Source organism: Pan troglodytes, chromosome 8 (assembly GCF_028858775.2).
Source record: "Pan troglodytes isolate AG18354 chromosome 8, NHGRI_mPanTro3-v2.0_pri, whole genome shotgun sequence".
NCBI classification, from domain to species: Eukaryota; Metazoa; Chordata; class Mammalia; order Primates; family Hominidae; genus Pan; species Pan troglodytes.
In genome coordinates, this window is record NC_072406.2 from 108,244,942 (window position 1) to 108,266,971 (window position 22,030).

At 39.2% G+C, this 22,030-nt stretch overlaps 1 protein-coding gene across 50 annotated transcripts in view; it reads left to right on the plus strand.

Annotated features, from left to right (window-relative positions):
* The window catches only part of ZNF518A (zinc finger protein 518A), a 74,722-nt gene continuing 52,692 nt past the window's right edge, over positions 1 to 22,030 (plus strand). For 3 of the 50 annotated variants that reach the window (XM_003951717.6, XM_016918986.4, XM_054659824.2), the window contains exons 1-4: positions 20 to 432; positions 3,033 to 3,117; positions 4,031 to 4,096; positions 21,864 to 22,014. The gene's annotated coding sequence lies outside the window, so the exon portion shown is untranslated. Of the gene's footprint in view, positions 560 to 696; positions 1,264 to 3,032; positions 3,118 to 4,003; positions 4,097 to 5,635; positions 5,756 to 21,863; positions 22,015 to 22,030 lie in introns of those variants that run through there. The other 47 variants (XM_016918985.4, XM_016918980.4, XM_016918989.4 and 44 more) reach the window with 34 other exon arrangements.

The window sequence follows — 22,030 nt, forward strand, 5'->3', positions numbered from 1 at the left end:
ATATACAGGTTGGGAGTTCAGTATGTCTTCTAGAACTACTGGCGGCAGCTTCTTTCGTTGACGTGGGCTACAATGGTTGCTAAAACCTGCGTGCCAGAAGCCAGAGATGGGGAGGCGCCATTTGCTAAACCGGAACTGGTTAAAATCTCAGGGTGGAGACCATTCCCAGTCAGCAAGGGCTTGGGAAGTGCATACAGTTCCTGCTCCTGGTGTCTACTCTGAAGAGCACAGAGTAGACGTTTGTCTGCCATTTCACCGGCAGTAGGATCAGCAGCTGCTGGTGAGCAAAGAGGTAGTAGTGGGTCACCGGACTGGTGGGCGCCGGGGCCGCGCGCTAGATGGAGAGGTCAGCGGCGAACCCAGCTCCATGGCCTGGTCTCGTCAGACCGAGCGCGGACCCTGCCGGCCTCCGTTCTCTTCCGCTTGTCTCAGGTAAAGCGCAGATCCCTCCGCCGCAGCGTGCGCTCCCGGTAGCGCTGCGATCAGCTTTTCGGCAATACCCGGATGGAAGTGTAATGGCCGCCATCAGGGACTCGCAGGCAATGGGGGACTACGACAGGTATTCCCCGTCAGCGGGACTGCCCAGACCTTTTAGGATGTCAGAACTTCTAGAGGGCCACCCAGCAGGCAAATGGCGAGTTTGTGGACCGTCAGGGTCCCCCAAACAGGTCCAGGGATCCGCCTCTTGTGAGAGGAAGCGCGAGTTAAATAGTCCCGGCCATTCAGCGCTTCCGCTTAACTTGCCGCAAAGTTTTTCTGGAGAAGTCGGGGTTTTTTTGCCGAGCGCTTTTGCCGACTGCTAGAGCTTACCCTTACTTTCTTAACCTGGGGTTGTTTTACGTCCGGGCTTTTTGAACTCTACACTCTCCTACATTCTAGGAGCTGGGTGGGAGTAGGAGACGGTGTGCCTCCGCGCTCCCCGCGGGGCAGCCGAACCCCGGAGGAAGGGGCGGATCGGGCGCGGTGTTTGGGGCGAAGCTGGGCGCGCGGCGCTCGAAGCACTCACTCGGCTTGTTTCGTGGTTGGTGGAGACAGCAAGGGCGCCCCGCAGACCGCACCCCTCGAGCTATAGGTTCGCAGGCCCGACTCGACGGCGTCCCTATTGCTGGCCCAGCGTATGGTCATTGGGGGCCATTTCTTGCAGAGATGCCCTGCTCCCTGACGCGCTCGCTCTTCTCCAGAGTTGGCCAAAGGTGCTCTTCCCCGCAGACCCTAACCACACCCAGTGGCAGTTGGATTTCTTTGTAACTGGCTTTCTCACATGTAGGGTTCATTTTGACTCTATTCGTTACATGGTGTCCTCTTTGTCAAGTAGACAGTCTCTTCCTAGGTGGCTGTGGTAATTGAAAAGTACATAGAGCGAAATGTATATAAGGAAAAATGTTTTAACTCTTAAGTGGACCGATCAAACAGATGTAGCTTTAAAGTTCAGAATACAACAGTTAAGACTCAGTTTTCTTTTTAGGTTTAAATTTGAGAGCAAGTAGTGTATGTGAGCTGTTTTAGTGCAAACATTGTTGAGTATGTTGTCAAACGTCTAAAAAACCCTAGAAAAATAAAATAAGTCAATGTTCAAGGAATTCATAAGAATGTTGGAATTTGTACAGTTGTCGCAGTGATAAAACATGAAGACACCAAACTGTCAGGATAGGAATTCTATTAACTTGAAAGTGTGCATGTTAGATCTAGTTACTGGTAATTGTTGATTTGCTTTTTCTGCAGCAAGGGGTCTGATTTGAGTGTACTCTAAGGTTGATATCCTCAGGTTTAATTTAAAACATTTAAATTGATTCAGTGAAATTTCCTAACATTTTTTGAGTTTAACTGCAAATTTATAGAAATGCATTCACTACCTTTCAGCAAAATTGTCTTTTCTGAAATTTATAAAGAGACATTGCGTTCTGTTAACACTTTGAGGGTGTTGGGATTTCCTGGGGAAGGTAAGCATAGTAAACGATGTTGATTTTTGCCATAGAAACTGTAAATTAGATCATCCCTAGATACAGAAAATTGCCAACAAAAGGGGGAGAATAAAACGTAGGTATGTTACACAACCAAATGTTTCCTGTTTGTTGCAGTGAAAATAAGTATAATTACCAATTAAAACGTTTTATATCTGGTTTTATGGAAGGACAAAAGACAGTAACCACAATGAACACCCACTGTGTGCATTGATAATGTATGAACTTTTAAATGCTTAAATTTTTTGCCATGGTCACACTTCGGATTCTGTTCTAGTCTCTCTGGTAATAGTATGCTGTAATCCCAGAAGTTTCTATATTTTGAAATATTACAGAGGGACTATACTTTAGCCTAGATCTATAATTTGACTTCAGGATATGCTTTAAATGCCCTTTAAGTGTATTTTTGTTGTTTACTTTTCTGTTTATAGTTGTTTAGAATTGTTCTCATTGAGGCATTGTGACATTGCATACTTTAGAGCACTTAATACTACTTTTTTTTTTTTTTTTTTTTAATGATAGGAGACTTGAATCTTTCCCACATTCCTTCAGGTATGCTACTGAAGGTTTTGTGGCAAAGTGCTATTAGCAGAAGAAAAAGGTTTTAACACCGTCTTGAAATTTTTATTTATTATCTGGTCCCAGGTGTGTAGGCTGTGAGTATTTCAGTTCTATATGGGGTATTGGCTTCTCATGGTGAGCAGTTTTCATGGCATATTAGATACCAGAAATGAGTATTAAGGGTTAGTATTGTGGTGGTAGGATAACTGAATTGGAACCGGATCCAGATATTATTTCTAGTTTTGTGACTTTGGGCAAGGCTCATTTTCTTTTTCTTGTAATAAATGAAGATACTGAGTTAGATTGATTCTAAGCTTTAGGTTGTGACTTTTGCAAATTTGTGACATGTTATCACTGGTCATCAATGATGTATGCTTAAGTGTATACAAGTTTTTTCTTTTTTTTTTTTTTTTTTTTTTTTACATTTCTTTATACACCTAAGTTGAATGTGAAGTGTAATTGAACAGTTTTTGTCGTCAAAAGTTTTAAAATCTTGGTCTTCATTTCCAGATATCATCTCTTCTTTTGATCACTGTTCCTGATTGTGACATTGTGCAAGTGTTAAATTGTGTGCCTTTTGTTCCTGAAGAAAGAGGTATGGTAAAGATTGAAATACTGGAGTATATAGTCTATTAAGTAGTAAGTTGGTATGTTTTAATATTGGACTAAATAAAGTAAAATATAGGTTAAGTATCCCAAATCCAAAAATCCAAAATGCAAAATTTTTTGAGTGCTGACATGATGGTCAAAGGAAATGCTCTTTGGAACATTTTGGATTTTGAATTTTTGGATTTGAGATGCTCAACTGGTATAATGCAAATATTCAAAAATCCTAAAAAAGAAAAAGAAAAAAAGAATGAAACCCTTCTGTTCCCAAGCATTTCAAATAAGAGACACTCAACCTGTAGTTTACATATACATGAGTTTTCATAAGTTATATAAGTTATAGTTTTATTTTATTTTTTGGCTAAAATAAAATACTTAAACATGAATTTTCATTTTAATCTAAGCAAAAAAAGTAATTTTTGGTTTCATAGTTTATTACTTAACATTTTATTAGAAATCCAAATATAACTTTAACTGTATCATCCTTCTAAATAGAAAAGTGGCATTAAAGTCTTCTGGGTAATGAACAGTGGAGATAAAGGTGGTAGATAGATGTTTCAAAGCTTTATGAATGGCCAGAAGATTGTGGTTTTGGTCTAGTAAGTGCAAAGCAATGTACCTAAAGAAAAATTATCTGATATGTGTTTATATTATGACTAATAGCATCTTCATTATGAATCAGGAAAGGGACTTGGGAATCACTATAGTGTTATGATTGGTTTCTTGAAGACAATCATGTGAATGTCTGGGTGTAGACAAAAAAGGAGGAAAAATATGCCAACAAATCTATGGTATTATAAGGAAAGCTTTGGAAATGTAGTGGAAAATATTGTACCCATGTAAAAAAACATGTTTTTTCTACCCTCAAAACACAGATGTCTCTTACTGTTTGTGTTGGATAGGTCCTGGGATCTTTGAAATGCTAAGATTCTTGGATACCACAGTATCATAAAATTCCTCTAAATGCAGTAAGTATACACATAAGTATAACCGTAAATTAGGAATAAGATTATTTATGTAACTGCTGAAATAGCTGACGTAGACTATACCACCTTACAGTATTGCTTTAATTATCATAATGACCGTGTTCTTCCCTGAACTTCACCAGCAAATGGATTTCTGTTCAGGGCCATTTTTTTACAAAGGCATGAATTTTTATTTTGTCAGAAAATAATGTACATTGAGTAGAGAGCAGTAGAGCTGAGTTGAGGTACCACGTTACCGTTTATGTCATTAAGTAACTTTTTCCTATATAATATTTGTTTGACTTCTACCACGAGATTCACATGGGTACTGTGTTATTCCTGAAGAGATAAAGTAATTCTGAATGCTAAGAATTTTCCTAAAGGTTGAGCATCCCAAATCTAAAAGCCTGAAATCTAAAATACTCCAAAATCTGAAACTTTTTGAGTGCTGACATGAAGCTCAAAGGCAATCATCACTGGAACATTTTGGATTTTGGATATTCAGCCAGTAAGTAATGCAAATATTCCAAAATCCGCAAAAATCTGAAATCTGAAACACTTCTAGTTCCAAGCTTTTTTGTTTTGTTTTGTTTTGTTTTTTTGAGACGGAGTCTCACTCTGCCACCCAGGCTGGAGTGCAGTGGCGCGATCTTGGCTCACTACAACCTCTGCCTCCCGGGTGCAAGCAATTCTGCCTCAGCCTCCCGAGTAGCTGGGACTATAGGCGCATGCCACCATGGCTGGCTAATTTTTTTTTTATTTTTAGTGGAGACGTGGCTTCGCCATGTTGGCCAGGCTGATCTAGAACTCCTGACCTCGAGTGATCTGTCTGCTTTGGCCTCCCAAAGTGCTGGGATTACAGGGGTGAGCCACTGGATTACAGGCATGAGCCACTGCTCCCGGCCTACTTCCAAGCATTTTAGTTAAGGAATATTCAGTTTGTACTATTTGAGCCAGACTACTCAGAAAAAGTAATGTAATGAAGAATGAAAGCTGTAGTTGTAGTGAAGTAAATAGGAGACTGCTGTGTGATGACTGACCAAAACGATTTGTATTAATTTATCTTGAAAACTTGTGAGCAAAGTCTGACTAAAAATTTAAAGTTGTGACTGGTATGGCTGCATGAAACAAGTGTCAGAATATTAGAATGAAGGTACATGATGTGAAGTTTCAGAAAATTAAGTGGGCTTCACATAGGTCTCATTTCATGAGGAAAGTCAAATAATTTCAAAATGTAGTAAGCTTATCGTCAATTCCTGATTAATATTGGTTTGTTGAAGGTTGTGGCTGGTAAAAGACGTGTCATATATTGTTTTTGTCAACTCAGTATCTCTTCATTTAGAGAACCACCCCTCCCCTATTCTGAGTGGTTGGTGGGCTGTCCATCAGTCTTACTGTCTTATAACCTGAGCTTGGTCATCCCCGTTGCAACAGTGATAGCTGTTACTCATGCAGAGCCAGTCAGAATCCTTTTTTTGAAATTTATGGTTGAATGCTAGGACAAAGATACTACCTTTTCTCTGAAATTGTTAATCTGGGAAGGTGCTGGTGACATTCTTTACCACGTGTATGAAAAGCGCATCTGTGTAGTGGGAGAAAGTGAAGCCATAAGGAGATGGGAGATGGATGGTGGTAGTGCCAGTTTCAATCTCAGGGAACATGGTAAGTGGTACCTACTTTTCTTTTGATTTTGTGAACTATCCTGGTGTCCTTCTCAGTCCTTGTGCCAAAATTTTTTGTGTAAATTGGTTTGAATTGGATTGCAGCAGAAAGTGTTCTGATGAATATATGGCCCTTATGAATTTAAGGTCTAAAGTTTCAGATTGATCATTCACATCCTTCTGTAGTTCGCCACTTTCCTATACCTTATAAGGAGTTCCCTTTATTTATTCATCATTTGTGCGTGCATTCAATCTACTTTCACTCAACCTACAAACATTTTTTTGAGTGTCCACTATGTACAAGTATGTGCAACTGCCTGGATAGGCAAGATTATATGTACTAGACTGAGTGGATGGTGGATATATAGCATATTTTTATTTATTTCTGGTGCACAGATTAATAAGCGTGTGTTGAGAATAATGACTGTGGTGCTTGGCATCTAAGTAATAATGTAAGAACAAGAATTCCTTGTCTTGGAAGTGCTTCTAGTTAAGGAATTCGTATTAATATACAGCAAACACAACAGAAAAAACAGATAAATGAATGCACAGTTGTATTTTAAGTGAATTTTGATGGGAAGGAAGTGAGCAGGTTGGCCCATTTAGGAAGATTTCCTGAAGAATATACAACTTTAAATGTATTTCTGCTTATGAATGTGGCTTTGATAGGCACAGAGAATAACTGAAAAAAGGATGGAGTTAAAAATGATTATAGGCTGATCCAGGTTGGAGTGGAGATTGGTTTCACTGTAACAGTATGTGTTCTTTGGAAATGAGGTAGTGGAAAATAAGGTGACTGTTTTAGGTAAATCTATGTATGAGGCATTTGGAAAGCCAAGCAGAAATTTTGGCCCTTTCTACTAAGATGGAGATTTCTTTGAAAAAATGTATATTTCTTTTCATATAATTTCATTTTTGTATGCTAAAATATGAATTAAGTGTGATGAAATACTGTAAAATTACTCATTTTGGCAAAAACCTTTGTTTTATTCATCTGTCTTGGAAATTTTTTAAAAATAGCAATTAACTTGGAATGCCGATTTATAAATATGTATATATAACCTTTCTCAAAAAGGGAAAGGTAAGAAGAAATATTATATATATTTATTTATTTCTTACCTTTCCCTTTTTGAGAGATCTCTTAGTAATAGTCAAAGCCATACCCTATTCCTTAGTGAGAAAGCCAGTTTGAAACGAATGTAGCAATAGATGTAAAAACATTTAAAGGCGTTTAAATGTGGCTTTTTAATGAGGTGGCTTATGCCTGTAGTCCCAGCACATTGAGCAGCTGAGCTGGGAGGATCGCTTGAGCCCAGGAGTTCAAGACTAGCCAGGGCAACATAGTGAGACCCCATCTCTATTTAAAAAAAAATGTTTTTAAAGATAAGGAACAGACTTAAAGTGATGATTGATTGCTCATAGAACGTTCATTTTGGGCTCCAGAACTAGGAATCATGTAGAATTTATTGTTGTGTCATTGTCTCATTAAATGCTGTAGTTTCCTATGTCCTTGCCTACCTTCTTTCCTTATAGCCTCGCATCTGACCCTCAACTCAGAGAGTAGCAGTTGGATTATTCCATTATACCAAGGTTGGCAAGCTTTTGCTGTAAATGGCCAGATAGTAAATATTTTAGGCTTTGTGGGCCATATGGTTTCTGGTGCAACTATTGTAACACAAAAGAAGCCATAGGCAATATGTAAATGAGTGAGTGTGGCTGTATTCCAGTGAAACTTAATTTACAAAAACAGGCAGCAGGCCAGATTTGGCCCGCAGGCTGTCATTTCATTCCACAAACTCTCTCAGTCACATCTGCGCACCTGCTAGCATCTTTATTTATCCTCCCCTCTAGTTACTATAGATGGATCATGTTTGCTCCTTTCTAAGTTCACCTCTTCAGCTCGTTCACTAGATTCCGTCCGTTCTAACCTGAAGGACTTCACTGCTGCATTTCTTTCCTATCCTTTATCATCAATTTTTTTATTTTTACTAGATCATTTTAATAAGCGTGCAGTCATACTGTAATTCCTCCCACCTTTAAAAAACAAAAAATAAATTGAAACAAAACAAAACAACTCCTTTATCTTAAAACTCCTTGAAAGAGTTGTCTGCACTACATCACTACTTCCTCTCTTCCCATTTTGCCTTACATCCAAGCTTGTCAGCCTTTCTCCTCTATAACTCCACTGAAACTGTTCTAATCCATGGTACCAGTGATCTTCACATTAAGTCTAGTTAGTCATCTTACTTGACAGAGTTGTTCAATCCCTTATCCAGTAAACATTTTCTTCATTTTGCTTTGAGGATACCACATTCTTGATTTACCTTAACTCTTATTGGTCATTTCTTTTCTGTCTCACTTGCTGGTTCTTTTTAATCTCTTTCTGTTGGATGTGTTATAGAATCTTGAGGCTCAGGCCTTGGACTGCTCTTTTTGTTTATTCCCCCTGGTGATTTCATCCTGCTCCAAGTACTTGAAAGTACATATGTACATATACACACACCGATAACTCCCCAAATTTCATCATCCACCTAGCCCACTGTATTCTATATCCAGCCACACAGTCCACATTTCCTCTTGGATGTCAAATAGACATCTCAGATGTTACATGCCTAAAATGGAACTTTTGATAAACTTTCCTATTACTTTAACAATCTTTTATATCTCGGTGAATAGCAACTCAGTTCTTTCCAATGCTGTCAGAACTTCTAGAGTTATCCTTGACATGTCTCTTTCTTTCAGAGAAAGCATGTCAGGATATCTTGTAGGTGCTAGCTTCAAAATATATTCAATCTGACCATGCCTCATTGTCTCAGCCAAACCACCGTCAACTCTTACTTGGATAATTGTACTGTGTAGTCTTTGTCTTTACTCTTAATCCCTCCTGAATACTCTGTTCTTAGCATAGCAGCCCAAGTGATAGAAGTAATTCGACTCATGGTAATTCTCTGCCCACAATGCTCCAGTAGCTTCCTCTCTGATTCAGAATAAAACCAAAGCCTTTACAGTTTCTATCAGGGCCTGTTTCTGTCCCCTTGTTACTTCTCTGACCTCATCTTCTAGCTTTCCCTCTAATGCTTTCTGTTGTGGTCATACTGATTTTCTTGCTGTTCCCCAAATGTGTTAGGCACATTGCACACTCAGGGTCATGTCACTAACTTTTGTTTTCTTGGATTGTTGGCTTCCTCAGCTCTTTAAGATACTGACTCCAATAAGACCTTTTCAAGTGAGGGCTCCCTGACTTAATATGTAGAATTACAACACTCTGATTCTGCCTTTCTGTCTTTGCTTTATTTTTCTCTGTAGCAATTGTTGCCTTTGAATATACTTTATAATTTACTTACTTTGTTTATTACCTAAATAATCAGTAAAATGTTACCTCCGTGAGGGGAGGGATTTTTGTCTGTTTGGTTTACTGCCATATTCCCAATGCTTAGAACGTAGATGTGGTGCTAGCTACAAGTCTGGCAGCATCCCACATGCTGGTGATGTAGTAAAGAACATTACAGATGTAGTTCTCACCCTTACGCAACTTATATTCGAGTGGTAGAGACAGATAGAAAATAAATGGGCAAATAAATAAAATATTGCCAGAGATATTAAGTGTTACAAAAAAGAAATAGAAAAGGATAAAGTGGCGATTTTTTTTTTTTTTTTTTTTTTTTTTTTGAGGAAGGGATGGTTTATAGGGAAGGGCCCTTCTGAGGTGGTGGCATTTGAGCTGAGACCTAAAAGATGAGAAGGATGTAGCCTTTTGAAGAATGGAAGAAAGCACATTTCAAGTAGGGAACAGCAGGTGCAAAGGCCTGAGATAGGATGGATAGGAAGAATATTTGAGGAGCTGAGAATCTGTGGCAGCTTGTTGGTGTATATGTACAATGGGGAGAGTGGTGTGAGATGAAGTTGAAGAAAAAGACCCGAGACCAGATACCTCTGTTTCTTGCAGGCCTTTGTAAAGAGATTAAATTTTATTTTAAGTGCCTTGTTGCTATAGGCTGAATGTTTATGTCCCCCTTCCCCATCCTCAAATTGATACATTGAAACCTATTCTCCAGTGTGATGGCATTTGGAAGTGGGGCCTTTTTAAGAGGTGATTAGGTCATAAGGGCAGAGTCCTTATGAATGGAATTAGTACCCTTATAAAAGAGACCCCAGAGAGCTCTATTTTGTCATGTGAGGACACAGTGAGAAGATGGCCACCTGTGAACCAGGAAGTAGGCCCTCCCCAGACACCAAATCGCCAGTGCCTTGATCTTAGACTTCTTAGGCTTCAGGATTGTGAGAAATAAGTCACCCAGTCTATGGTACTCTGTTACAGCAGCCAGAACAGAGTAAGACACTTGGGAAACCACCAAGGAGCTTTAAGCAGGGGAGCTTTGTGATATGTTTTATTTTAAGAAGAACATTTGCTCCTGTGTGGAGGATGGACTCAGAGGAGGGTGGTGGACAAGGTGGAAGCATGGATGCCAGTTAGGAGGACGTTTTCATTCATGTTAGAAATGATGGTGGCCTGGACTAAGATGATGACAGTGGATAGGAAGAGAGGAAGGGAAATACAAGATCTGTTGGTTTTGTTTTTGTTTTTGTTTTTTCGAGACGGAGTTTTGCTTTTGTTGCCCAGGCTGGAGTGCAATGGTGTGATCTCGGCTGACTGCAACCTCCACCTCCCGGGTTCAAGTGATTCTCCTGCCTCAGCCTCCTGAGTAGCCTGGATTACAGGCATGTACCACCATATCTGGCTAATTTTGTGTTTTTAGTAGTGGCGGGGTTTCTCTATGTTGGTCAGGCTGGTCTCAAACTCCCGACCTCAGGTGATCCACCTGCCTCAGCCTCGCAGAGTGCTAGGATTACAGGCGTAAGCCACCTCGCCCGGCCCAAGATCTGGTTTTGAGTTGGAATTGACCAGGCTTGCTTATGGATTAATGTGGGGAGTAAGGGATGGAGGAATCAAGGATGAGTCTTGATTTCTGGGTTGTGGAACTATGTGAATTTTAGTGCCATATAGTAAGATGGGGACATCCAGGGAGTGTAACTTCTAATCATGGAGGCAGGTGCTGTATAGACCTAGAGAAAAATTAAACCATTTATATTATTTTCTGAAGCTGAGTAAGAATGGATCACATGAGAACATGTTCTCCCAGCAAATAGCAGTACATCTTTTGATTTTCTTCCCTCCCCTCGTGTATTCCAAATCAAAATCTGCCTATTCTAAATCACTGTCGCAGCAAAATGACAAACAGAAAAAGAAAAGAGCAAAAGATGAAAATAATCCCTTTTCTATACTGAATTCAATGGTCCTTATGTCACTTTGGACAAATTAGTTCAGATTTTTCTCCCAATTCCTACCTATTAAAAAGGTGATTTCTGCCAGGGTGTGGTGGCTTATGTCTGTAGTCTCAGCACTTTGGGAGGCTGAGGTAGGCAAATTGCTTGAGACCAGGAGGTCAAGACCAACCTGGGCAACATGGTGAAACCCCATCTCTTAAAAAAAAAAAAAAAAAAAAAAAATTGGAAAAATTAGCTGGGCATGGTGGTGCATACCTATAGTCCCAGCTACTTGGGAAATTGAGGTGGGAGAATCAATTGAGCCCAGAAGGGCGAGGCTGTAATGAGCCGTAATTGTGCCATTGCAGCACTTCAGCCTGGGAGACAGAGTAAGACCCTGTCTCAAAAAAAAAAGATGGGGGGTTATGGGAGTGATTTCTGACTCTGTGTTTTAAACCAAGTTCCAAATTATTGCAGCAAAAAAGTTTACATGCTCTTTGAAGTTTGCTAGAAAGTGATTTAATCTAAAATCATAGTCATATATTTGATTTGAAAATGAGAGAATGAATAGCTTAAAAATATATGGGTTAGGCACTTGTGTACCCAGCCTTCTGGTTTTTGTGAGGGAAAAATGAGAAATAGTAAGTAAAACTTGCATTTAGGAAGCTTATAAATTATCTGGGGAGGTAAAACTTAAATAATGAAATTATGTAATAGTATAAAGCAATTTGTAATAAATGGTGAGCACTGGCTACTCTTTCAGTGGATACTCAGAGAAAGGAGAGATTTAGTGTGTATTGTAAAAGGTTACATGTCCCTATAGGAAGCAGAATTTGAAAGGAAGTTTGAATAGTGTTGAATTTAGATAGAAGGAAGGAGATGCCATGCCTGGTGACCGAAAACTATATGAACAGAACAAAGGTAAATAAAGGTGTATGTGTGGGTAAGCATCTTTTATATTGGGCACAGTGAGAAGTCATAGTTTCAGGGAGTAATAAAGAATAAGCTTTACCTGAACCAAGAACTGCTTCTGTATTTTAATTTTTAATTTTAAACTCCTTTATAATTGTATACCAATATCAATTGCATACCAGAATGGTATGTGACTCACAGATACACTAGAATTTTGAACATTTCTAGATCTGTATTTAATTACTTTTGAATATTTAATTACTTTTGCATATTTAACCCTACACTTCTTTTTTTCTTCTTCTTTTTTTTTTTTTTTTTTTTTGAGACAGGGTCTAGCTCTGTTGGTCTGGAGTGCAGTGGTGCTTGGCTTGCTGCAACCTCTGCCACCCAGGTTTAAGGGATCCTCCCACCTCAGCCTCCTGAGTGCCTGAGAATACAGGCACATGCCACCACACTTGCCTAATTTTTAAAATACTTTTGTAGAGATGAGGTCTCACTGTATTGCTCAGGCTGGTCTTGAACTCCTGGACTCAAGCAGTTCTCCTGCCTCTGCCTCCCAAAGTGCTGGGATTATAGGCCTGAGCCACCATGCCCAGCCTACATTTCTTTTTCTATGCTTAAGTTGTTCACAGTGATTTGGAAGGAGCTGGCTTTGGTTACATATGTAAACTGTATACAACCATTTCTTGCACTCTTAAAATGTGATAGGCATTAGTCTCTCAGGTAAACTTTTTGAAAACTTAAAACAGCTGCAAAAAAAAGTAAGCCCAAAATGTTTGTTTCAAGTCATGAATAGATAATAGTTATTTTGAGGGCACTAAAATAGATTCTGCTTTGAAAGTAATATTCTTAGGGTGTGTGTGTGTGTGTGTGTGTGTGTGTTTCTAGATTCCTTTTAGCAGAACCTTATATTTTTCAGTAAGGTTTTACTGTTACATGCTGCTTTGGTTTGATCACCACTCATATATTCATTCATATGACTGTTTTGCCTGTATCTGCAGAAAAAGGATTGAATGACTTAAGGAATGCAGTAGTTTTTTATTTGATGAGACAACTTACAGAGCTACATGCTGAGTCATGAATATAGCTAAGCTAAAACTAGAGTTTTTAGTTTTTTTTGGTGTTTAAGCAACTTGAATATAGTTAAGTAGCAGATAGATTCTTCCTTTTTAGACTCTATAGAATGCCTTTGACTTTTAATTATTTTAGAAAGCAAATATAACTGTCTAGGAATGTTGCCTTTTGATGAACTCTTCAAATCTTCCTTATATTTGGCATTTTACTTTGGGAATTATCTTTTAAAAATCTTTCCGGACCCAATGTGTGATTTCTTTTTTTTTTTTTTTATTGCGACAGAGTCTCACTGTGTCGCCCAAGCTGAAGTACAGTGGCGTGATCCCGGCTCACTGCCAACCTCTGCCACCCGGTTTCAAGTGATTCTCATGTCTCAGCCTCCTGAGTAGCTGGGATTACAGGCAACCGCAACCATGCCCGGCTAACTTTTTGTATTTTTAGTACAGATGGGGTTTCGCCATGTTGGCCAGGCTGTTCTTGAACTCCTAACCTCAGGTGATCCGCCCGCTTTGGCCTCGCAAAGTGTTGGGATTACAAGCATGAGCCACCGCTCCCAGCCGTGATTTCTGACCTATGTATGTTAACATTACCAGTTCCTTGGCTCCTCACTTTTTATTTGGATTGTCACTCTAGTCGCTTAATTTCCTCATTTCTATTTTTACTCTTTCTCCAGTTTATCTTGCTGTCTAGTACCCTTCTAATATTTCTAATGTACTGCTTTTATAACTTTTTTCTGTTCTTAAATTAACAATTGCTTCTGTTTACCTTTCATTTCCAGTTCAGACTATAGAGGGCAGCCTCTATAGTCTGTTCTCACTTAACCTCCCCATCATGCATTCCCTTTTTCATCTAGACCCTGTGGTACCTTAGGAGAAAAATACTTTTCTTCCATTGTTTCTTTATTCTTTTCTTGTGGTTTAGATTGCCTTTGCTCCTTTCTTACATGTTTTAAGTGCTGCTACTCTTTAAAGGGTCCTCACAAAACCTACCTTTCTGTGAAGTAAACACAGTCATCGTTGATTTGTCAACTTTCTGTAGTACGTAAGAAGCCTTTGATTACAAGCAGTAGAAACCAATGTGAGCTAGCTTATGTTGAAAGGGGGGATTATTTTAAGGATACAGGATTTCCTGGAATTCAAGAGTAGGAATATATAGGCAGACCTCATAAAGGCTTGTGGTGGTGACATTGCCCTCTTGGTTTCAGTCAGGGTTCTTAGGAGAGCTGATGATTTTTCTCCTATTGATTTGGTTTTCTGGTTTGTTTTTTGCTATACCATGCTGTCGTTTCTTTAAAAAAAATTAAACTATTGTCAGTAGTTTGGAGGATATCCTTCTGCAGATCTGTGCTTATACGCACATATGCTTATAAGATCTTTCCTCTTAGCATGAAAACAAGGATCATTTCTCCTAATTTAAAAATGTATTCTGTGCCTCAGTCTGCAGCTTCCTTTGTTGTTGTTTTTTTAGACAGGTCTCGCTGTGTCACCTAGGCTGGAGTGCAGTAGCATGATCACGGCTCACTGCAGCCTTGACCTCCCAAGCTGAAGCAATGCTTCCATCTCAGCCTCCCGAGTAGCTGGGACTACAGGTGCATGCCACCATGCTCAGCTAATTTTTGTATTTTTTGTAGAAATGGGGTTTCGCCATGTTTTCCAGGCTGGTCTTGAACTCTTCAGCTCAAGCCATCCACCCACCTTGGCTTCCCAAAGTGCTAGGATTATAGGCATGAGTCACCATGCCCAGCCTACAACTTCCTTTTTAAAAATTAAAAAAAAAATTGCTTGGAATAAATACTGTTCCAAGTCAATTCAGTACACATACTTCTTTCTGTATAATTTCATGTGGATGTTCCGTAATTTTATAATTTTCCTATTCTGGGCATTTAAGTGATACTGATATATCCATATTTATATATTATGCTTTTTTGGTTGGGGGGAGGATATTCTTAAAAGTGAGGTTTTTGTGAGTATACAAAATTGAGTATTTTCAAGGAAAATATAAATTACCAAAGTGACTCAAGCAGTAGAAAATCTAAAGAGCCCAGAAATCATAGAAGAACTTGCAAAGGTTGTAAGGTCTAAAAATCTGAAGTGTTACTAGGTCCATATGGTGTTCTTGGTGCAGTCTGTATAATTTTAAGGAAAGAACAAAAATTAAACTGTTGTCAGTAGTTTGGTTAGTGAACTATTTCAGAGCAGATGAAATAGTGGTAAGTACTCCAATCCATTTTACAAATCCTCTGTAATACCACTACCAAAACTGTTATAGATAGCAAAAAAAAAAGTTCTAAATAACACTTTGTCAGATGAAATTCAGCACTTTATTAAAGAATAATATGCTGCATATTGCAAAAGTAGTTCAACATTATAGTTGCTATTCATTTCTTTGTATAGCATATAGAAATAAATATATAGGCAAAATTAGGTTGATGTTACAATTTTTAGTATTTCTTTTAACAGTATCAAGATCAGGAAACATATTACTAGTTGAATACCATTTGTTTTCGTATAAAATACATGTATTTTTGTTGTTGTTGTTGTTGTTGTTGAGATGGAGTCTCGCTCTGTCGCCCAGGCTGGAGTGCAGTGGCGTAATCTCAGCTTACTGCAACCTCCATCTCCTGGGTTCAAGCGATTTTCCTGCCTCAGCCTCCCGAGTAGCTGGGATTACAGACATGCGCTACCACACCCGGCTGATTTTTGTATTTTTAGTAGAGATGGGGTTTCACCATGTTGGTCAGGCTGGTCTTGAACTCCTGACCTCAGGTGATCCTCCCACCTTGGCTTCCCAAAGTGTTGGGATTAAAGGCGTGAGCCACTGCTCCTGGCCGCATCTTTTTATTTATGTAACAACACTGCATACATAACTGCTATTCTGGTTGTATTAATTCCCATTACTTTTTAGGTAGCCTTATTCCTCACAAATTAATTGTTAAATAAACCGACTAAAAACACTTCTCTTATAGCATGAATTTATATAGCATGAATGAAATTCAGTAACATAATTCATCATTCTCTTGAGTGTTTACCATTAACTTTGACGCTTGTGTTAAAGTGTTCTCTGCAGTGGTATGACTGGGTACGTGTGTGTTGATATGGAGAACACAGAATTGAATGATACCTATATTGTTTTGATCTCTTCTTCACCTTTAGTGTCAACATTGATCTGTTTTATACTGGCAGCAAGTATATTATTTTGAGTTTAAGAAAAACTCAGTTGGTTTACCACAGAAATCACTTGCTTTGTTTGAGAATTTGCATCATGCCACTTTTTCATAAAGTTTCATAAAATTGCAGTCTAGAGACAAAAAGATTGCTGTTCTCACAAAGTCCAAATGTAAGGTGTTTGCTTGTGCTATCATAAGGTAGTATGCCAGTGTGGAGGCCATGGTGATCTAAGACAGCATTTTATGAAACACTGACCTAAGAGTAACCAGTGATCACTAGGAACATTTTTGTATGTGTATTCTTCTTGACTTTTAACTTTTTACGCATTTGTTTATCCATTTTCTATCCATCTATCAGTATTTGAACAAATTAAACTCTATATGTCTACTGTTTATTTTTTTTTCACTTAAGGTATGTTAGATATCATTGTGTTAATAAATGTGAGTTTACAGTATTGGTTTTTAAATTGCATAATATTCCCTTAAAATACTGTAATTGATTTAATCATTATTTATTGGTGGACACTTATTTTTAATTTTGTGATTTTATAAACGATGGCACAAATAATATTTCTGATTATTAGCTTTAGGATGCATTTCTAGAAGTGAATCAGAAGTTGTATGCCTTTTCTCCAGACTTTTTATGTATGTATTGCAAACTGTTCTTTATAAAGGTCATGCCAGCTTTTATCTCCATCATTAGTATATCGTTGTGCCTTTTTTCCCTCACTGACCAACACTAGGTATTAGAAATATGTAACATCTTTTGCAATCTGATTGGCAGAAGTTTTCTTGTTTTTATTTGTTTTGAATTCTAGTGAAGTTGGGCATGTTTTCACTTATATTCCTCTGTGACTTTCTTCTTTGGGTCTTTTGCCTAGTTTGTAACTTGTTTTTATTTTTATTATGAAATGTGTTTATGGACAAAATGCACACTATGTATGTGGTTTAAAGATAAAACAAATATCTGCATACCAACTATTTAAGAAACAGAAGCTCCTTTCCTCTACCCTCATTGTGTTCTCTCTGGACATATCCTCCTCTCTGCTCCTAACGAATATGAAACTACCATTCTGACTTTTGGTATTTTGGTGACTATAAACAACAAATTGTTTAGTTTTGAAAATTTGGTAGCAAGCCTAAATCTGGCTATACAGTGAAAAGGTAACAGTGCCACTAGTAGATGAAGGCTCCCAGGAGAAGTTAAGGTAACAGCATACCTGGATCATAGTCTGGTTTTAGCTTCTCTGGAGTTTATCAGAGCCACTTTTGGGGAAGTCTAGGTAAATCATGAGTGAATCCTAGCAACCTTAGGGCCCACTGTAAGCAGAGAATCTGGCGGGCTCAGAGTATAGACCAGATAGTGGATGTCTGAGAGAGGCTGCTCTGTAATTTTGGTTTCTAAGCTCACCATGCAGTTGATCTGGATATAAAGGTATGGAGGGAAAAGCAGGAACATCATGAGTTTATGTCAATACAAGCCAAATACAGATGAGAATCTGGGCCAGGCTTACCTGGGGATTCTGTCCAATGGTTGAAAAGATGGTACAGTGTCAGTGACATTTTTGGTGATGGAAGTCCTCAATGTGTCTTTTGATGTCAAAGATGTCTTTGGACTGACAGGAGCATGTGATCTGTGGTCTAACTGTTTGTTATCCTGGTATTTCCCTTTACTGTCATCTTGGGGATATTATTTACTTCTCTCTCCTCCATTTGATCTCCCAATGCATATTATGTCATGTCTTTCTCTCTCTCTGTTTATTCTTTCATTTTGCTGGAGTATATCTTATAGTAACAACTTGGGGAAGGATGTCTGGCAGGTAAATTTTGAGATTTTGCATGTCTTCATTTTACCCTTATACCTAGACCCTTGGTAAAATGTAGAATTCTCGGTTGAAAGCTTTATGCCAGAATTCGAAGGTATTGCCCCTTTGTCTTTGTCCATCTGTTATTGTTGCTGAGAAATCTAAAGTCATTTGGTTTCTAATCCTTTGTTTTCTGACCTTTTTTGTTTCTATTTAGAAACTGGATTTTGTCTCTACTGTTAGGAATCTTTGCAATGATATGCCTGCGTACCTTACACTGAGCACTTGGTGGACATTATCATCCTGGAAACTGATTTCCTACAGCTCAGTACTTTAAAAAGTTATTTTATTGATGATTTCCTTCCCCTTTGTACTCTCTTCCTGCCCTCCTGTTAGTCAAATGTTAGACCTCCTAGATTGCTCCTCTTTCTTACCTTGTTTCTCCTATTTTTCATCTCTGTGTTTTGTTTTTTTCTGAGAGGTTATTTCACCTTTACCTTATAGCCCTTCTGTTGCCCCTTTTTGGTTATGTTTTCTTATTTCTTAGAGTTCTTTTTGTTCTTTTGATGTTCCCTTTTTGTGGCATCCTGTTCTTATTTCTTATATCCCTAGAAATCAATGAGTTTTAAATGTTTTGTCTTGGCCGGGCGCGGTGGCTCACGCCTGTAATCCCAGCACTTTGGGAGGCCGAGGTGGGTGGATCACCTGAGGTCGGGAGTTCGATAACCAGCCTGACCAACATGGAGAAACCATGTCTCTACTAAAAATACAAAATTAGCCTGGTGTGGTGGCACATGCCTATAATCCCAGCTACTAGGGAGGCTGAGGCAGGAGAATCGCTTGAACCTGAGAGGTGGAGGTTGCGGTGAGCCGAGATCGTGCCATTGCACTCCAGCCTGGGCAACAAGAGTGGAACTCCATCTCAAAAAAAAAAATGTTTTGTCTTAGTACATAGTCTCAGTTTCTAACAAATTACTTTTTTTGATTTAATTGGTCTGGATCTTGAACTAATATTAGAGGGTTTTCTCAGATGTCCAGTAATCCTTGGCTGGCTGCTTGTGTCTCAGAAGCTCATGGAAAGCCCTGTCTGAACCCACAGAAGGGCTTGTAACACAAGGTTTTGACTCCCACTGTGGGGAGCTCTTTGGGCTGGGCCAGGCACCAGAATCTGGCCCAGTGCTTCTCCAACTAGTGAAGCTCCAGGATTTTTTTTGAGACGGAGTCTCGCCCTGTCGCCCAGGCTGGAGTGCAGTGGCATGGTCTCAGCTCACTGCAAGCTCCACCTCCCAGGTTCACACCATTCTCCTGCCTCAGCCTCCCGAGTAGCTGGGACTACAGGCGCCCACCACCACACCCGGCTAATTTTTTGTATTTTTAGTAAAGACGGGGTTTCACCGTGTTAGCCAGGATGGTCTTGATCTCCTGACCTGGTGATCTGCCCGCCTCGGCCTCCCAAAGTGCTGGGATTACAGGCGTGAGCCACCGTGCCTGGCCTGATTTTTTTTTTTCTTTTACCTCAATCTGTTACAGCTGATAATTTTAAAGCATAATAAAAATAAATTGCCAGAATAATGAAATTTTAAAAATGAAGACATACAAAACATAAGTACATATTTTTATTATTAGATTCAACAGATAAGTCTAACTCTGAAAAGTTTATAAATGTTTATTTTCGGTTTTGGTACTTACCTTGTCATGGACTGGTGATAGATGGCTTATGGACCATCAGCAGACCATAGTTTAAGGAGCATTGCTGTCGCCTAGGAGCCAACTTAGAAGCAGAAAAAAAGGGGATATGAGGTGAGGGTTTGTGTCTCATGTATATGGTCGTTTAATCCTCTTGGTTTTGGCATAGTGCCTACTCTCTCCCCTGTGCCTGGTCTCCCCTAAAACAAAGATTCGTTTTACCCACTGTAGAGAGTAAGCCTCTAGACTTCTGTAGTGGGGAAACAACAGTAACCAATAGCATGATAGAGTGGGGAAGAGAATCTTAGCATCCAACTATAAGTCAACCAACTTTCTCCAAATTTCTTTCTGTTTTAGCTTCCCCCTTCCTCCTTCCTCCCACAAGCTGGCAGTTCTTAGGCCTCGTAAAGATTCAGAATGTAAAATGTGTTAGTTCCTAGCTTTCCCAACTGTCTGCAAGGTCATTTATCTGCTTTTCAGTATCCAAAATTTTGTTGCTATTGCTCCCTCTTCTGTTTTCCATTATGAATTTTGCTGTAAGGGATTCTAAATATTTGATGTCACAGGTGTTCTTTTTCTCCATCCAGTCTTTTCTGCTTTTTTAACTATATTAATAACAATGTTTATATTCAATGTATATATTTTCCTCAAAGAGTACATATGTAGTATATTTTCTGAATCTTTGCATATCTAAAATTGTGCTTTTCTCTCACATATGGGAGCTTTTCTGGATGTGAAATTAATCTTGGGTTACCTCAGAACTCTATATACATGTTACTTCATTGTCTTCTCGTGTTTAGAGTTGTGAATAAAATGTCTGATTAATATTGGTGTCTGGGCCGGGCGTAGTGGCTCACGGCTGTAATCTGAGCACTTTGGGAGGCTGAGACGGGCAGATCACGAGGTCAGGAGATCGAGACCATCCTGGCTAACACAGTGAAACCCCGTCTCTACTAAAAATACAAAAAAAAAAAAAAAATAACCAGGCGTGGTGGTGGGCTCCTGTAGTCCCAGCTATTCGGGAGGCTGAGGCAGGAGAATGGTGTGAACCTGGGAGGCGGATCTTGCAGTGAGCCGAGATTGCACCACTGCACTCCAGCCTGGGTGACAGAGTGAGACTCCATTTCGGGGAAAAAAAAAAAATTGGTGTCTGATTAAAGGTGGTGTTCTGATGAAAAATCCCTTTCTTTAGGTAACTATTACCACCTTTTTGGATAGCATTTCATTTTTATCTTTTAAGCTAAAAATTTTTACAAGAATAAGTTGTAGATACTGAGCTTCTAATCTTGCCTGGTATTTGGAGAGCGTTTGATTTTAAAAATTCAGATCTTTTTGGAAAAAAAAAACCTAGGTACAATTTTTTCTCATTTTCAAAATCATTATTCCTCCCGCATCTACTTTGTTCTCTCTTTTATGACAGTCAGTATGCTCTTTTTTTCAATATGCTAGATCTTACTGAGGTTGCTAGTTATTACTTGATTTTTTTTTAAGTTTTCTTTTTTTTTTTATTGCAGCAACTTTCTTTCTTTCTTTCTTTCTTTTTTTTTTTGGAGACAGAGTCTCACTCTGTCACCCAGCCTGGAGTGCAGTGGCGTGATCTCGGCTCACTGCAGTCTCCACCTCCACGTCCCAGGTTCAAACAATTCTTGAGCCTCAGCCTCCTGAAGAGCTGGGATTGCAGGCACCCACCACCATGCCTGACTAATTTTTGTATTTTTAGTAGAGACGGGGTTTCACCATGTTGGTCAGGCTGGTCTCAAACTCCTGACCTCAGGTGATCCGCCCCCCTCGGCCTCCCAAAGTGCTGGGATTACAGGTGTGAGCCAGCACTCCCAGCCTTACTGCAGTAACTTTCATTATGGTCACTGCTGGATGGGAGAACAGGGGAGAGGTTTCTCTGAGGGTTCAGATTACTTTCTCTTTTTAGAGCTGCTGCATCCAGTGATGTTTCTGCCTACTTATCTTTTTTGTTGGCATTGTTGGGTGGGATGAATTCCTAAAGAATACACCAAGATTTTCTCAGTGTTTTTGTTAGGAGAAGGGGAAGTTGAGAGTTAACCTCATTTATTTTTCTTACAGTATAGAGATAATTCAGTTATGTGGCGAAAGGACAGGACTCTTAAGCAGAGGAAGATAGCCATGGGTGTAGGAAGATTCGTCTTTGTTCAGAAATAATGTCCTCTTTGCATCTCTCCTAACAGTTGGTGCTAGCAATCCCCTACTCTGTCTGGCCTCTGGATCTAGCTTGGAGTTCTGGATTCATTTCCTTCTTCCTTGTACCTCAGCCTGAGCCTTCTGTCACCCAAAGGGCTCCAGCTGGTTTTTCACTCAGGCCTCACTTTATCTTCCAAGGTATGTTTAGGGGAAG